We start from the raw sequence: 19366 nt of genomic DNA on the forward strand, positions 1-19366 counted from the left end.
CTCCCTGCCATTTTTAATGATTTGTGAGCACAGAGGATGGTAAGTAAAGAGCTCATTGGAAGCTCCAGGGTTGTGTACTTTTTAAAGTATAATGTGTAAAGACACTTATTGTAGCAATTGCCACATAGTAATGACTGATTTAAACCATGAAAACAGACAGGCTTTTTTTCTGGATGCGCTGTAATGGATAAATCTCAAGTGATTAATGAGTTACTAGAGAACAAGTATAGACTGAACTCATTACTCTGCATGGCTTTCATTCGCTGTCTGAACATAGCTATTCAGTTGGAAAAGTCTCAGAATGTAGACCTTTGAAAAGTTTAAGCACATAAAAATGTTACACTTTTTTGTGCCTCCAGTAAACATACAATAAAGCAAGACATGCACCACATGTTTAAACCACATACAGATGGAGATATATACACACAGACATATACAATGAGAAATAAAAGAAAGTGAAAATAGTGTTCTGAAGGTATTCACAGATATTCTGTTTCATCTTTTTAAAAGGATTGTGCTAGAAAGAGACAGTGAGAGAAAGAGACAATCACTCAATATTAACAAAAACAATTTAAGTAAATCAGATTTTCAGACATCATACTGGTCACAGAAAACACAAATATTCTACAAGAATTAATGGGAGAACTGGACCATGAAAGCCAAGGAATAGTCTGAAAATAAACTTGATTAAGAAGATAATGCTCAAGACATACAAAGGAAGACTGATTAGCATAGATCGGAACATTGGGGAACAAGCAGAAGAATAAATCTAACATAGACAGCTGCTCAGATCAGATTGGAGCATATTTAAAAGATGAAAGACAACATAAGGAACAATTTCTCATTTAGACTGCAGAGGAAGGCCTCCAACTGATGTATTCCTGCTAAATGGCTTCTGGCCAAGACACAAAGCTTCATCCACAAGAAAATGTGGTGGTTGGTTTGCTTTTATCCTGAGAATCTTTAGAAAGACTATGACAGGAATTCTATTATGAGAAAGGAACCCAAACTGATGAATAAAACAACTAAATCAACAATTATATTTAAAGGCAGAAAGGCTAAGTAGAATTTAAAAGGATTTAAAAGAATATGACAGGAAGCTCATGTATATGTCAGGTACATATCCACCCCACCTCACAGTGATTATGTAGGGAAAGGCTGTATATTGATTTTAAGGGCAAACTTCTCAACTGGTATACATTGGTGTAGCATATTGAAGTTAGCTACACCAATTCATTGTTGTTGTTATTAAATATTTATATTATGGTATTGCCTAAAGGTTCCTGATGTGATTGGAGCCCCATTGTACTGAGCACAGTGCAAACACAAGAAAGCGACAAATTCTGCCCTGAAAGGCATACAATCTAAAGGCACAATATACAATCAAATGAAGATGGTGAAGAATTCTTACAGCTTTCTTAGTTATGTGTATTGCAGCGTTTGTTTTTGCTTTTTTAATTTGGTGAAAAGGAAAATGAAGGAAATGAGTAGAAAGAGTGGGAAGGGATAGTCACAGCTTGTCACCTGTGATTTACACAAGAGGAGGACTGGGCCACCTTTTTTTTTGGTCCCCAGAAGAATACCTGAAGAAGTGTTAAGAAGGTCTAATTTGGCCAACACTCAAATGTGATTCCGATAAGCACTGCTTTCTGGTTACCCCGATTACTGGACTGAAATTAAAATACAGTGGCCTCCAGCTCAAAGAGTGGTTGGATACTTTGTGTCAGGCACTGGCAGTCATAGATTGTTGCTATTTTTATGCTGACTCCTCTCTAATCACTCAACACATTTTAAAATAAGAAATAATGATAGAGTGCATTGCCAGAAGAGAAAAATCAACAAAGCATCAAGGGAATATGAAAAGAAATGAAAAATTCAAAATATATCTGGAAGAGAAATATAATGGACCCTTCCCCAGCAAAATCCCAAAACCTCTTTTTTATAAAGGCAAGCTCTAAAACCTTGGCAACATATTTGTCTGTCTCCCTGTCTTGCTTTATGTTCAATTTGTATGTCCAAAAGTAGAAAATACAAGGAAGTCTGTTCTCTTGACACATTCAGCCCAGTTTCCAGGTCTAATCAGGTCTGAACATAATATCAACTCAAATGTTTGGATTCTATTAGGAAATTTAGAATGCAGAAAGTTTTCCATTACAAATATGAATAAGACAAAAACAACTTTCTAGAGGTCACATATGCTGGTTTCCATTAAAAAAGATCAGCACGTACCAAAAGTTCCCAAAAGATTTACCAAAAAATTGCCATTTACCAAAAGATACATTGCTGTATCTGCGATATCAAATTATTCTCTTATACATGGACAGAAAATAAGTCCTGTATCTAAAATATTTTTGTGAAGTAGTTGTTGGTTAATACTGACTTTTTAGAGGGACCACTGTACAGAGGGCTTAATTCAGCTCACAGTGAAGTCACTAGCCAGCTCCCCCACCCCCGTTACTTCAGTAGTGCAGGATCTAACCTTAAGAGCTTAACATTTTTATTTAAAGACATAGGAAAACATTTTTGTGCAGTCCCTCATAAGCAACAGAGGGCCCAATCCAAAACTTGTTACTGTCAGTGAAAAGATTCCTATTGATTTCAATGGGCTTTGGCTGAGACCCAAAATTATAACAAGTAAACATAGTTTACTTATTGCCCTCTGTCTCCTGAAATGTAAATTGTCATTTTTTGCTTTGCTATTTTTCTAATATCTAAAAATGCACTGGGGAAAATGTAGAACAAAATAATTTTTATTTTAATAGCACCTTAGAACTTCTAGAAACACCAAGCTTCTGATTGGATCATGTGCTGTATTATCCAAGAGAGCTGTATAAAGATCCCCATTACCTGTTGGAATGCATGGGTTCCTGTAAACAGATAATTGGTAACAGAGAGGTTAAATGTTATATTAATGCTTCAAAAAGATATAAAGTGCTTATTTTTCTTTTAGTTAGGTATATTGATAGAATTTCTGAAGTCAAAACCTAATATAAAATATTTGTGGGGATATTATCTGCCAGGGTTCTTTATAAATTAATAGAGTGCCTATATTTGAAATGAGACTTATTATTATTATTATTATTTATTATTAATAGACATTTCTACTTCAGAAGCATGGTTGTCTTACATTAAAATATGTAAAAGGGAAAAAATCTGTGTGGCTTCACAAGCTATGTAGGAGGTCCATATTAAATCAGCATGAAAGCTTTTAAATTTTTTTATACATGGTGACATTTTGTAAGCTTTTACAACTAATATATCAGCTTGTTCTACATTTACATTATAAAATCAGAATCCAAAGCATGTAGTGATCCTGCAGTTTTCAAGTAATGGAGAAATTCTTCTCCATCTCAGCAAATTTACAAATGCTGGCTGGACCAGATTAACATAAATGATTGTGCCTCATTTTAGATTCTTTGCATGCCCAAAGCTGCCAGTGATTTCCGGGAGTGTTTTGGGTGTTCAAGGAAATCCTGATCTAGTAAAGCATTTAACGATGCAATTAATTTTGATCAAATGAGTACTCATATTCCATAGGACTACTCACATGCTGAAAGTTAGTTGTGTTCATTAGTGCTTTGCTGTATCAGGGCTGGAATGCCTGAATGATTCCCAGCATGTATAACTTACTGATACATACTGTATTGTAAACTATTACACCACAAGTCATTCTGTGTGTTTGAAAAGCATATGATTTTCAATCTTAGATAACCAATTCTTCTTTTAACTTCTGTGGTATGTCAGTGGAAGGCTTGAAAGCTCTTAGGGGCAAGGACTGTCTTTTTTGATATGTGTTTGTGCAGCACCTTCCACAGTGGGGTCTTGGTCCATCATTTGTGCTCCTAGGTGGTATGGTAATACAAATAATAATTAATAATAATAATAGATTTTAAAATGATTTAGACCGGAATCTTTATGTAGAACTACCCTTGCAAATTAGCTTCCAGAGACTATGCTTGCAATAATTGTGATAAAATGTTACATTTCCATATTATTTTCTAAATTAAATAGTAATATCTTGTTACCACAAAAAATCCATTCTAATTCTATGATTTGTTCTCATAATTTACGCATACTTTTAAAAAAGCACTTCATTCGCCATAACAATCCAAACAAATTGGAGATAGATCAGTTCCGTATGTTAGCTGAGTAAAACCACTATATTTAATTTCCTAATTGGTAATAATATATTCATTGGAGAAATTGTCAATCTTTTTTTGTTTCAAACTACTTATTATTATGTCTAATATACAGGTATCTTGCCCAATTACAAGCTTTTCTTCATGGCATTGAATATTTACTGAAATCCAACCTACTGTAAAATACAGGCCAAAATATCCTAGCAGAAGTCCAATAGAAATATACAATCAAATAATTAAAAGCAAAGTCCAATTAAAAGTCCAAAAAGATAATTTACTGAAAGCTGCAGAGTAACAATATAGAGTGTTTTCCTGAAATTTAACAAAGGCTTCTAAGTTGCTGAAAACCATCTAGTTTATTTTAAGGATTTTTCAGTATGCTCCATCACAGAACAAGATGCAACAAACCCCTTTGATGCAAGCTCTTTGGTTTTTAAATCATGGTTGATATTTCTCTAGTCCTGTTTCCCCAAGCTGCTGTTGCTTAGCCAATGTAGTTATTTACAGCTGCCATCATTCTTCTATCATCACAGAGTTCCCCAGAATGTAAGTAAACTTGCAGACTTTAAAGATGCTTATTTTAAAATAATAATATTCTGTCATATTGACTCATTTTAGGGCCATATAGTAATGGGCAAACGTCACAAAATTCAGATGTCTGGTTTGGATTCTAATCTGAGTGTTATTTGTTGACTGTATGAAAACATGCATATCAAATTTGAAATCTGTTTGAACAGTCTGTAATGGTGGTTGTTTTCATGAATCACAGACTATGATCATGAAAAGTTCAGAAACATATGCATCCATAAGGTCACACAGTTAATGAGTTCAGGAGTAAAGTCACTATTGTGTAGGGTCAGGAGTAGCTAATCTCTATTTTGGTAGCTAGGGAGCCTCTAGGGGTTTGTAGCAACTGTGTATTTTAAAATATGGCCCAAAAGTGCTAATACAGTGTTGCTAGGCAACACTTCATAAAGGCTAGCACAGTGTAGCTAGGTTACAGAACATCTCTGCTCTGCCCACAGGTCTTTACCTAAATAGCTGCAACAGGGAGTGAGAATGTTTTCTTGCATGTTTCCCTACTGAGATTTCTATTTGTGTTCTTCTCCCTCCCACCCCCACCCGCCGTTATGAATTGAGGGGGAAAAATCCAGACCACACAGCCCTATAAAAAGCTGTTTAGAAGGAAAAATGGCTGCCTTGTACTTCCTAAAGTTTGAGAAGGGGCCATACAGTACTAGCACGGAGCAAGGGGCATCTCTAAAATTTTCAAAAATAAGGCAGAGCAAAGAGCTCAGCGGCTTAAAATTAAGAATATGCTTAAGTGCTTTGTTGGATAAGTGCATCATTGTCTATAATATAATGGACTCTATATAATAGACTCTATATAAAGAAAGAGCTGTATAGTATTCTAAATGTTTATTTTCCTTGTGTTCTCTTCCAGGTTAAAACTTATTTCAGATCATAAAGAATCTGATGAATGGAGCCATGCTTTTTTTCTCTCATTGTTATCTAAATAGTTTTTTTAAATGCCCTATTATTTTTTATTAATTCTGCTAAGTATGAGGGAAAATATTTAACATTGTAAGATTATCACTCTGATCTAGGTGTTTCATGTGTTCAGTGCAGCTTGACAAAGAAAAAATAAATGGGCTAATATTCTGATGCCTAAAATGCTCCAATATCTTGTTATGCAAAATTACCCTAAGGTCCTACCTGTGCCCAAATAAAATAATAACAGTGAAGTCAAAAAGGAATAGAGTATATAAAATAGTAACAACATATGATACCAATTATGTAACAGCCAAAAATAATACTTTTTGGCATGCTGTGGTCAAACTATGTAAAGTTAATGCTGCTTAGAAATAGGCAGTTTTCTATGTACAATTAGAAATATTTCTATTTAAGAACTATTAGGAAAATATTTTGGAATTAAAAGATTTGAGCATGTGGAATGAGTTACCTCCCACAATTATGTGAACTACTGTATTGCAGAACTACATGAGCTTCCCTGTAGCTAATGAACCATATCATTAATTACAGACATTCAAAATAAAAATTACTCCATGGCAAGCCAAATATTTACAATAAATAAAAGGGTCAAGAACTACAAAGTAGCCATTTCACTCTAAACCAATTGTGCTTAGTTTTTACCCTCATTCTTCTCAAATTTAATTTGAAGCAGATTAACTTGATTTTATATGTCAAATGTGACAGCTATATATGTACCCCCAATGAGAAGTCTCTCAAAGGCTATGATCGCGCAAAGACTTCCAACAAAAGTGTGAAGTATTTTAAAGAAGTGTTTATTATACTCATGGCTTGCTCTCACTCTGTGATCTTATTGGATATAGCTAAGAAATTAAGTTTTGAAATATTTCCCTCATTGACTCATTGAGACAATGAACTTAAATTATAAATGAAGCATTATTAAATTGCTGAACAGTAGCCACAGTTGTGCACCTGATATGTGAAGAGTCTCACCACCCCAGAAGAGAGCTGATTCTGCCCGAAATACAATTATTTGCCAGAGCTCTGGGACTCACAAATTAAGCATAGCTGCTGCACAAACCTTGAAGAAGGTAGCATGTCTGCTTCCAGCAGTACCCAGCTGACTCTGCAAGCAATGGCAGAAAGGAAAATGATCTATTAATCCTTTCCATCCCTCCTCCCTCTCTTTGTCTAGGCTAGAAATGAAAGGCACCACTAAACCCTATACAGTCATAGTTCAAGGACTGCCATTGTGTTCCATTGACTTCAATGGGAGTTGTAAGCAGTGCACTCAGCACTTTGCATGATTAAACTCCAATTATCTTGTTAGGTTGTGGCGTATCACAGGCATAGATCCCAGAACATCAGGGAATGCTGAAGAAGTCCATCATTGTTAAGTTTGATTAGCTGTGTTGGGATGGAGAGTACCCAAGAAATGCCTTTAAGTGCATTAAACGAAGACTGAATGGACCTCAAATAAAGTCTTAATTTCCCCCAATATTAATGTGGCTGCTATTGTTGAAAAGCCACAGCATCTGTTATGTCCACAGGAAAGTAAGCCTCCCTTATAGAGCAAATGTCTGCTTCGTTGTGTTACGTTTCACAGCATAAACGTACAGAAGTTAAATGAAAACATAAAAATACTGTTGCTGGAAGGTTGCAATATAACACTACTTTTATTGCCTAACATTCAGAATGATAACGCACAAGAACTCAGAAACAGAGAGAAACAATGGAGGCTGCTCCGTAAAACAGAAAAGCAAAATTCACCCCACCTTACACTAGCTGTCTGTCTGCTGACTGTCTGCTGCTAAGCCCAGGTCACACATTGCTCTACAGAACCCTCTACTTGCAAGCAGGACCAGGAAAAAACCCTGAGTGTTTGAAGTGACGGCTTACAATTTCAATACACCACACCATCCTCACTACAGGTAAAGGTACTCCAGTTTTCTTGCTCGGTATGTTTTTGCTCAGAATCACAGTAGGACAAGTGAGAATAATGGTGTTCATTCAAATATAAAACTATTCTTTCTTTCTAAACAACTGAGGAAAATTCTCCCATATCAATCTTGCTATGGATCTGGTTACTTAAGAACTAGATGAACACCTGGTACTGCATGTTGCGTGTGCCATTGTTCACCCACTCTTCAGATCTATTATTTTACTGTTTACACTGGAAGTGGGTTCAATAAAGAGAAAAAGTCCATTGTCATTGTTAACAGGCAAATGTTTTTCTTTACTGTGCCCATTGTATAGCTCTTTTCAAACAGCTGATTGCTCAAGAAAGGTCTATCTGAAACCCTCTTGCATATGTTTCGGATGAGAATAGGTTACTCGATTATTGTTTGAGGTACCTGACAGATTGCTTATTTCAACAGAGACTTTGCGTTGACATCAACGTGCTTTGGATCAGGCCCTTTCAAGCCTTATATTAGGCACTCAAGTTTGAAAATATTGACCTTTATGTTTGTCTGGTTTTAGCTAATTATTTTAAAATAGTAGAATGGCGTGAAAAAAATCTCATTACCGGTATAACTTGTTTTAAAAATATTGTTTAAAATATTGTTTGTGAAATATTTTGATTGTTCATGTCCCATGTTTAGTTGTTGCTGTTGTTGTTGTTGTTGGTTTTTTTGTTTTAAAGTTTACATCAACCGAAGATCAGGCCTGAGAAGTTTGAAATTTAGCTTCTCTTGGCTCATCATAATGGATTGTCTTAATCATATCATTTTACATCACCTATGCTTATTTAATAATTAATATATATAGCACAATTTTACACTCCATCTTCCCTCCTTTTTTCCTCTGGAAATCACACTGCGATCTCTCCAAAAGCCAGACATAAAGTTAGACAGATATGCTGAACATATGGATACCAAGCAAGTGGTTTCCCCAGTGAAAATAACCACATAAAAGCTCCTCAAATGTCCTCCCCTACAAATGTAACTTTTTTAGTGGTTGGGATGAAGGGTATAATAGAAACAGATAAGCATCCAATCAAATTTATTGCAGGGGATAAAGCCAGCCAAAATGATAAAATATTGCTGCTATCAAGAAACCAGAAAATGTCTTTGTTTATCAGGGATCCAAATTATTTTAATTTAGTTTCTGTTATATTCATGTTTATTGTACCAAAAGTTAAAAGAAAAGAAGAGAATAGGTGAAAAGTAATGGCTTACGTCGGCTTTCCTGGACTATGGGAAAGTTGCTAAAATCCATATTAGAATCTACAATTGCCTTCAAAATATGTCATGGAGAGGAGGCGGCTGTGTTTGATTAAATGAACATATCACCCACAAAAAAAGTATTTATAATATGAAAAAATTACAAATCTTTCATTCATTAGTCTTAGGATTGATTACAGGCTAACTTTAAAGTGACAATTTTTGCAGCTGTACAGTGCATTAGTGGTGAAATTCTGGCTTCACTTAAATCAATGGCATAATTCCTTTTGACTTCATTTGACCCAGAATTTCACTATAGATCTCTGTCTTCTCTCCTTCTTACTTAATAACTATACTGTGAAATAAATGGCAATTTTTTTCTGCATAAATCCAGATCAAAATTACAATTTTCTACTCAGAATCTCAAAATTATTGTCCTATTTTCTGACACTTTTGGTTTGGTTTGTTGGGTTGCTTTTTTTTTTTTTTTTTTTTTTTTTTTTTTTTTTAAGAGTTTGAAATTATTATACATACCATACCATGTTCTAGAGCCATATTGTTCACTCCAATTCTCTGGGTGGAGGGGATAAAAATCCATTAGATCTGGAAGGATATCAGGGACAATAACCAAAAAGGGAATGTGCGAGCTCTCTGGCATTGGTAACCACTTTCACATGACCTAAAGGAAAACCATACTTTGAGCTCCAAAGGTATCAAATTCCACAGTTTTGGGAGGTGTAGACTGGGAATGGATGTGGGTGGGTCCATGGTGTTGTTCCCACCAACAACTACATGATATTTCAGTTGAGATATTAATGGTTATACTTTTAGGATCAGTCTCATTTTATTGAATTGATACTAGCATCTGATCCTACAAGCTACTGAGTACCTTAATGCTTTGATTCACCAAAGCATATGCTTAACTTTTAAGGAAGTGCTTAAATCCATGTTTACTTCAATGCGACCTAACCACGTATTTAAAGTTAAGCATCTGCTTTGCTGAATAGGGAGAGACTTAATACATACTAGAGTGCTATGCTGAATTGAGGCTTAAACTCCCATTGAACTCAATCCTGTGAGATGCTAAGCACCTCTTATGAGATGTTCATTGGATTTTTTAACTAGAGGAATATTTGGGGAACTCATTACCTCAAAGGAGGGCCTCTGCACTTTACAGGATAAGATTCCTAATATGTGTGGAAGAGGGATTTTTGGTGCATGTTCAGAGGCTCAAAAGGCTCTCCTAATAGGTGATGAATATTTGCACCTATTTATGGGAGTTTATGCCTCTGAACATAAATGTTAATCTAGAAAGGTGCATGAGATTAATTAAAACCCAAATGAAGAGAAGGAAAATATAGAACAGAAAATATATTGAATTATTACTTTGCGTCATCATTCATTCAAATGTACCTGTTGTATCATGTCAACTGCTTAAATTAAGGATCTTAACTCGAGATCATCCAGTGCCACACCCTCCAACCCATCTAACATTCTTAATGTCCAATATAAGAACATGATGAAAAGCAATGGTGATTCCACGCCGGCCTTCTCTTACACCAAACTTGAACTGATTGCTTAATTTTCCACCAGTTCATATGGCAATGAGTCTTTGTACATAGCTTTTATAATTGCAATTCTCTTATCATTATGCTTCCCTTCAAACTGAATCAAAAGCCTTTGTGAAGTTGATGGAAATACCAAACATCTTTAATTCTTACTTTTTTCCATAAGCTGTTGAAGAGTGAATATCTGATCAATGCATCTTCAGTCTGGTCTAAAGCCACACTATTCCTTGACTTCTACTTCCTCTAAAACTAGCTCTTATCTTTTAACAATGACTTTCATCAAGATTTTTCCTAGTACTGACTGTAATGTTTACCTCTATAGTTATTGAGCTCAGCAGGATCTCTTTTTTCAAGGCTATTGCCATTAGCCAGTCATCTGGTACCTCCTCTTGCTCTCATGCCTTTTTGTATATTTTTTCTAATGCTTTGATAGCACTTGTCCTGCCCTCTTTTAGCAGCTTAGCTGTCATATTGTCTATTCCTGCAGCTTTCCCATTTTAAGTGCTTCATTGCACTTTCTATTTCTTCTTCTGATGGTGGTACAGTGCTGATATCCTTTCTGCCATGCAAACTGACCCTATTCATTTAACGTGTCTAGAATTCCTGTGTCTGGATGAACTACAGGGTCCAGCACTTTGTCAAAATGCTCCTTCCATACTTCCAGCACCTCTTTGGCATTTGTTGTCAGTTCACTGGTAGCCTTTCTTACCACTTGCATTGTTGGCATGATAGTATTTCCACACAACTTAACTTTTCGTATATTGTTTTTGTATTTTGTTTTCTTAATGCCTCCTCTAGTTGCTGAACTTCCTCATTTCAAACTTGTGCTTGTCCAGTGTTTGTGATTTCTTTGCTGCTTTCCGCAGTGCATTTACTATCTTTGCTTTCCCAGCAGTCTTAGCTTTTCCTGTAATGTTCTTGTTTTGTTGCTCATCCATCTTTTCCTTGTTTGCTTACATCTTCCAATAACTCCCACCACTGTGTTTTGCATCACTTCCTTGAATATTTCACATGCGATCTGTGTATGAGATTTCTTCATTATCACAAACTAATGGCCTGAAATGCCCTCCAAATGCCCTCCAAATGCCAGTTTGTAAACCTCCCTCACAAAGCTATTCTTTAGCTTATAAGGATCAACATTTGGCTCTTATTTCACTCATTTTTTATTTGGATTTTAATGTAATATTAATCTTTCCCCTTAGTGATTCATGATCACTGCAACAGTTGGCATTTCTAATAACTCTAATATCCAACAGTGACTTTCTCGGCTTTTATTGATAATAACGTGGTCAGTCTGGTTTTTGATCTGACCACCTGGTGAATTCCACATAAACTTGAGTCTCATCTTCTGATCTGAGTGGGAAAAATAACTTTTTACAACTTGGTTAGCACAGTAGAGTCAACATAACTGTGGGAGGATGAGGTAAATTCTTCTCTGGCACATTTATTAAATAAGTTCTGATTGCACAGGCTTTTTTACTGGTAATGACAAGAGGCCTATAAAAGCTACAGCTTGACTTTCAGATCCAGAGGGAGTTTGCACAGATAGCAGTTAGGATAAATATTGTATAACTTGTTGACTGATCATATTTGTTCTGGAAGATACTGAAAGAGAATAAATGGAACCCGACATTGCTATTTTTGGAGAGTCACTTTTCAGAGGACAGTATTACTGCACTTTATTTGAGATTACCTCAATAATCTATTTGTGATACTTCCATGAAATTCAAGATGGTGGGAACTAGCAAAATCTACCAAATGTTGCCAGAAGGACTGTATGTTGCTACTTTAGTGTTTCAATATGCCAGTTGTTTTTGCAGCTATGTGCAAACCCAGATCTGCCATGTGACTTCATGATGGTAGCTAAAGACGTGCACCAAAATGACAAAACCATGATACTTGCTAAGACTAAGGATTTAAGTAACAAGCAATAGTTGAGGAAATTAGGGTTGTTCTCACTAGGAAAGAGGAGACTTTGTGGTGATCTAATTGATGTTTTTCAGTATATAAAGAGGATTGATAAAATTGATCTAGACAAACTTTTCCCACTGGCAAAAACACAAAAACAAGATGACATAATGCACAGCCTAGGAAATTAGGAGCAGATAGGAACTTAACACAAACCTACTGTATTTAACCCAAAGGGAAATACACATATTGAAAAGATTACAAAGAAGGACCACGAGAGTTGGCAAAACCAATTTGTTCAAGAGATAGTTAAAGAAAGGCAAAGTATTCCTTCAGTTTTCATGCACCTAGAATTTCTTAGGTTTTTAAAAAACATAGACTGAGAAAAATGGAAGCAGGAAATTGAGTACTGGTTGGCTGAACTCTGAGATACCAACACTAAAATACATTCATAACTATTTTCAGATGACAGGGTTTCCCCCAACTTCCTCTGAAATTTAAATATAAAACCCATTAAGGTGATGCAAGTCCTTTTAAAAGCATTCAAGATAAAATTCTGGCCCCATTTAAGTCAATAGCAAAACTCCCATACTTTGGAGACACTAAGGGCAGGTCTCACTGCAATTAAAATCCCATGACTGGCTCATGCCAGCTGACTCAGGCTCACAGGGCGTGGACTAAAGGGCTGTTTAATTCTAATGTAGATGTTTGGGCTCGAGCTGGAGACTGGGCTGTAGGACCCTGACAGGTGAGAGGGTTCCAGAGCTCAGGCTGCAGCCCCAGCCCAAACGTCTCCATCGCAATTAAACAGCCCTTTAGCCCGAGCCCTGCAACCCCTGGTCAGCTGTATGGACCATCCCCAGGTATCCAATTGCAGTGTAGACATGTGCTAAGGGATACCTTTGGCTTTAGTTGTCTTTGCATCATGTCCTTCCCTCCAGCATCCACATTTAAGACTTACATCCATGAACCAATCAGCCCAAAAGCCGTTCAAAAGTATCCACAGGCAACAATGTCTTTCAGCAATTTGGCTTTACTTTCATGAGAAAATACTTTCCCATGATAGAGACATTTGACTTGAGATCAAGGTTGAGAAGTATTGCATTTTGTTTGTCCACCTTCCACCCCCAAAACTGGATGGTGAAGTATTTGCATACCTCCCTAATTTTCCCTTTTGAGATGGACCAAATTGTCAGTCACTATAATAGACCTTTAAATTGTTGGAACTACAGTTTCCTCATCATTGCCAGAAAGGCTGCTTTCAGAACGTGATTGCTAGGAATAAGTTCTTGTGCTATCATCTGAACACTACTGTCTATCTTTGTGATGTTATTTTTTAGGAAGCAACCCATCTGGGAATGGAGGCAAAATTAATATTTTTGGCTTCTGAATTGAAATGACCCTTATTGGGTGATTATGACAGAGTCTATTTTGCCTTTTTACTTCTTCTCTAGCATTTTTTACTAAAATTGTTATTCATGAGGGGCTAGATTTATAAAAGGATTTAGATGCCTACAGATGCAGAGAGGCACCAGTAGGATTTACAAAAGCACCTAAGCAGGGTAGGCAGCTAATCCGATTGACTCCAATGACACTTGCTTAAGTGTTTTGCTGAATCAGGGTTTAGAGCCCGGATCCACAAAGTCATTAAGGGTCCTAATCCCTAGATTTAGGCATCTAAATCCTGTTTGTAGGCACCAATGTGACCCACAAAACTGCAGCTCGGCTGCCACCTACATTTATAGTTGCCTAAACTCACTTGACACCTATGTTTTTGCAGTAAAAACTGCACTTGATGATAACATCATCACTCTTTCTCTAGCCCAATTAATATTTAATTATTCAGTTATTTAATTAAAGTGGAATACCTTCAATAGGAGTGGTTGAGGGAGACGCATATCAGCATATCCTGTAGTCCAGTGGTTAGAGCACTCATCTGAGAGGTGGCAGCTTAAATACAAGGGTTTAAGATGACAAGATATTGGCCATCTCACTCTTTCCCATGTCTTTGCCTCTCACTCACCTTAACTGTCACTAAATGAGAAACACACAAAAAATTTTATAAACCAAAATACTGTCTTTTAAAAAAAGACTCCTCTCTGGATGACTGAAAACCATATGTAGATGTTAGTGGGCTTAAAGATCTCCCCTGGTAGATGGCAAGCACCCTTTCTTATCTGCCAAAATCAAATCTTGTACACGCATGTGCAGGTGCTATAGGTGGTTTTTGTATATATTTGGTGCTGAGCCACATTTTAAGGGGAAGGAGAACTGAACCCTAAGCCTTAATTTCTTTTCACAATCACAGGTTTTTACAGGTAGTCATTTATCTCCATAAAGAACTTTGTCAGTCATGAAACCTCAGTATTTGTACACTAATGGAAACAGATCCTCACATTGTATAAAATAAACAGATATTCAACGTTATTTGTTAAAGTTTATTTGCTTATCCATATAATTATATCAATATTATTTTTCCAACTATTCTCTGCAAAAAGTAGGCATCATGTGTACTGAACACTAACATAAGGATAATTATCTTTTGGAACAGATTACTCATGGATGTGGTAAATTCTCCATCACTTGGAGTTTTTACATCAAAGTTGGATATCTTTCTAAAAGATATGCTCTAATTCCATCCCAAGATGTTGGGCTAGTTGCAAGAACCACTAAATGAAATCTATGGCCTATGTTATGTGGGAGGACAGGCTAAATTATCATAATGGTCCCTTCTGGCCTTAAAATTTATGAAGCTATACTATTTTGGCAGTGAAAAGATACCATGGACAATATGAATAAAGTATGGAAGCTGATGCTGCTTTTCCTTTACAAAAGCAAAAAAATGAATTTGGAATATTCAAGTAAATCAAGAAAAAAACTTTCTGTGCTTCTTGAGATGCATATTTTATATCTATTGTTCCAATACAAACCCATCACACAAGTGGAGATGTCTGTAGGCTGTTGAGTACTATGAATATTTTCAATATATTTCATCTCAGTTAAAGCTCAGAAGGCTCTGAGATGGCACAGAAGACTGTTAACGTGGTCTATCAGGACTTAAAAGAGATTTGCAACTAGTATATAGAAAGTTTATCAATTAGTTAGTCTCCTCTTACTCAAACCCCAATTTAATATCATGGTGATTTTTGCTAGGAATATAGTCAGCTGTTGTTTATTTATAGTATATTGTGCTTTTATAGCAACATAGCCTAGGATTTAGTTTGCCATTTTCACATTAGCTGAAAAACGGGCTGAAAGCTTTAGGATTTTTTTCTGCAACTGCTACAATGGGATATAATCCTGCTCTCACTATAATCAGTGGGTCTTTTGCCTTTGCCTATAATGGGAGCAGGATTTGACCCTTGGCTTTTATTTCCTGCTCTTTGTATATTTTTTGATCAAAAGATTTTTTTGTTATCTAATCTGAAATGCACTTCCCCGTCCATTAACTGAGGTATTTTAAAGATCTGAGGTTTTAGTTTTAGTTTTTTTTAATCTCACCATGTTGTTCTTCATTATTTACTGCTCTTTGAGACTGAGTATTATTTGAAAGCTTGGAAATCTTGCTTTCAGTACCAACATCCAAGTAGTTTCTATAAATAAAAAAGCTGGAGTCACTTAAAATAGTTTCAAAGACTCCCCCACATGATGGTAAATTGAATGGTCTGTAGTTTTCTGGTATTAATCTATGATTTTATTTTAAATAGTAGTATTATGTTGCCACTTTTTTTAGTTCTCTGGATCATTCCTGAAATGTATAAAGTTATACAAAATCATGATAAATCTTAAGAATGCTACAGTTTCTCTGATTTCTGCTAACTTTCATTAGCTTTTTGGAATGTGTTGTCTTGTTTCCAGACCTTATCATCTTTAACAACCTTTAACCCTTAAATAGCTAATATCACTGTTTCCTGGACACACCTTAATTCTTAAGAAAGGGCGGATTGTTCCAAGGAGTATAAATAGGAATAAATCTTAAAGGTAGGAGTTACATCTAAACGGAACAAGTTATAATAGCAATCTGCTTTTGGCAGGGAAATCAGCATACAGTAGGACTCTATAAACTGATAGCAACACACACATTGGGTGGCAGTCTGATATCACACTCAGTCCTGAATGAAGCAGCCAAAGTCATTTAAAAATATTCTGAGGCGGTGAATATTGGATTCATGCAATGTAAGATAATACAGCTATTACGGGACTGTTTATGCATCAACTTCCTTTCCTTGAATGACAGATTTGGCTGTCTCTTTTTCCATCATAGTGGTTTCCTTGGACTAACAGAAATATTCTGAACTTTACAAAGACAACCAAGCCCTCCTCTAGGAATTGAGTTCTTCTACATCCCACATCTGCTCATCAGGGTGCTTCCATTCCATCTGATGATGGACAATCTATGCCACCCAAAAATACAGGTACTTAGGAATGGATGGCATTATTGTCTGAAGCAATGACATCCTTGTTTTATATATCTATTGACTTACACATGCAGTGCCCATTGGTACCTAATCCTATATACCCTTACTTACTCAGAGAGTCCTTTCTCATGTGAGAAATCCCATGAAAGTCACTGGTACTGCTCATGTGAATAAGGACTGGTTTCATGAGTGTTTGCAGAACTGAGACTTTGGTAAGATACAATAACATTGTAACCCCTTGGTGTTTGGTGTACCTCCAGACACTGTACAATGAGGTTTTGAGGGGTACCCACAAGCAGCTAGGCAGATTTTCCAGATGAAAGTTGAGTCTAAATATGTGACTCCTCTCAATCCACAATTTTAAATCTATCCTTTGAAATAATGATACTTTCCTCTAAACTGTTGTCATACACTGACAAACATCTCAGAACCAGCAATGATATTTCCATTAGACACAGACCCAGCTCAGATGCCAGAACAGAATCTGAAACAGCTCCTGCTTATTTTTGCTTGTTCATTACTCTGCATAAAAGGAATGAGATCTTAGTTTCCCCAGGACCATCTACTTTGCTGCACTCATTCCACAATCTTAGTCACTATCAGGTGAAAATGAATTTTTCCTTTTTTATTTTCTTCTTTGTCTGAATATTTCCCATGCTGACTTCTCATCCTGCTCTTGTTTTACAATTACTCATTTGGTTTTAGTCTATCTTTACATCTCTCTTCTTTCATATGTTTTTGCCCTTTTTTTGGATAATTCTATATCTATCCAGTATATTCATTCCATCATCTTAATGTAATTAATAAAGCAGTTCATTTTCTAATCAATCTGATATAAATTATTTTGATCACACCCCTTTTTTAGTTAAATGCATGTTTTTAGTTGAGGTTGGTGAACAATGCAAGAAAATCTAATCTAATTCATTTGAGCATTTGCAACCCTTTCATTTCCTTTCCTTTCTGCAAGCATTCAGACAAGTGAATTTTTGTATGCAGTTATATTTATGGAAAGAGTAAAGGTTATGAATATGTATTTGTACAACTATTCATATTAGAAGTCTTTATGTGGCCACCTTGGAAGCCGATTGTGAGTTTTGGATAGTCAACCAGGGGTAGTAATAATAGCTTGTGACATAGGTGACCAATTAGAGCATTGCAAATAGTGAATTTGAAATATATGTCATGGCAAATTGCTTTTCAGCAATCCTTAGGCTGAAATATGTTCACCATAAACCATTGATGAATAATTTCAAATAATGGGCACCTCTGTAAAATTTTTAGTATGGTCTCAGATAATTTGCTAACAAAAAGGGGCTAACTTCATCAAGTACATTGTTTGCTGAATGTAGTTTGCCACTCTATCTTTAATGTTCTGTAAGTTTCTGATACTGTATATGATGCATTTGTACAGAAGGAATTTGTATTCATTTCTCTTTTTAGTTTTTTCTCTCCTTCTCTTTATGTCTGTATCCAAGGAATGATCATCTGTTTGTATTGTTGGTTTAGTACTTTTCTTGTCATGTTCTATTGTCCCACTGAAAATGTCTCTCTCCCAGTTAAGACCATCAGGTAAGCAGGACACATAACAAAACACATAGCTGAGCAAATCAAATGCCTGTCTAGGAATTTTGCTAAGTTTAAATTTATACGAGCATGTATGAGAAAGTAAATATATGTATAGGAGAGAGTTCTCTGGCCAACACCACATTATATAACTTAAGAAATATTTTTCTTAATATGACAATTAAAAAGAAATGCTATATGAATGATGTTAAAGCTAAGCCATCAAACCACAGAAGCCAGAGCATTCAAATTTAAGGTTAACAATCCACATCGTTCCTATCACCATTACTTTTTTTTTTCACTGTAGTAAGAGTTATGGGTGGTGTGTCAGGAGCCTGTAGCTTTTGTTAGTTTGTGTAATAATTTTAACATGACTGAAACATAATTTTTTAAATATCCTTTTATTTGGAGGATTCATCATCTTTTCATTTGAAATTTGACAGTATTGACTGAAATACAAATATTGTAACAAATCATAGGATCTGGTACCACTATGTAACAATGTAATGTGCCAATATATATTTTATTCATTAACTTTATATGGGACTTGTACAAACACGTACACACACATGTGTGCGAATATGGGATCTGCTTTTCCTAATCCTCTTTATTTATCCCAGATAAAGTCTACTTGGAATCACAACGCATATACTTGTGGGAATGCAGAGGCTGTTATCAAGTTGTTCTCCCACCGGGGGCATCTCTCTGGGAAGGTGGTTGGGGTGGGCAGATGGTAGGTAGAGTCGTCATAATGTGCACTGAAGCACCAGCCAACAAGAGTAATATATTGCACCCTTTAAAGGCCTGTAGCAAATTACTCCACCATCCCCAACTTACCAATGTGACCAGAGAGTTTGGGGACATTTGGTGTGTCTTTGAGGTAGAGTGTTTCACACTGCTCCCCCATGGGACCATGGCAATATACCACAATTTTGTCCAAAATTATGTCTCCAGAGGACAAAAATAGTACCCAGTGATCCACCCACCCTATAGAAGCAGAGCCTATCAATGATATATTTAATGCATTACTGGCAGAAATGCCAAAGTTATTTATTGGTTCCCTGTTTTTTATTCTTGCTACATAGTCCTTAGTGTAGCCATAATCGAAATTCCCA

This window comes from Emydura macquarii, unplaced genomic scaffold (assembly GCF_026122565.2).
Source record: "Emydura macquarii macquarii isolate MOO-44397 ecotype Brisbane River unplaced genomic scaffold, CSIRO-AGI_Emac_v2 contig_968, whole genome shotgun sequence".
Classification (NCBI taxonomy): Eukaryota; Metazoa; Chordata; order Testudines; family Chelidae; genus Emydura; species Emydura macquarii.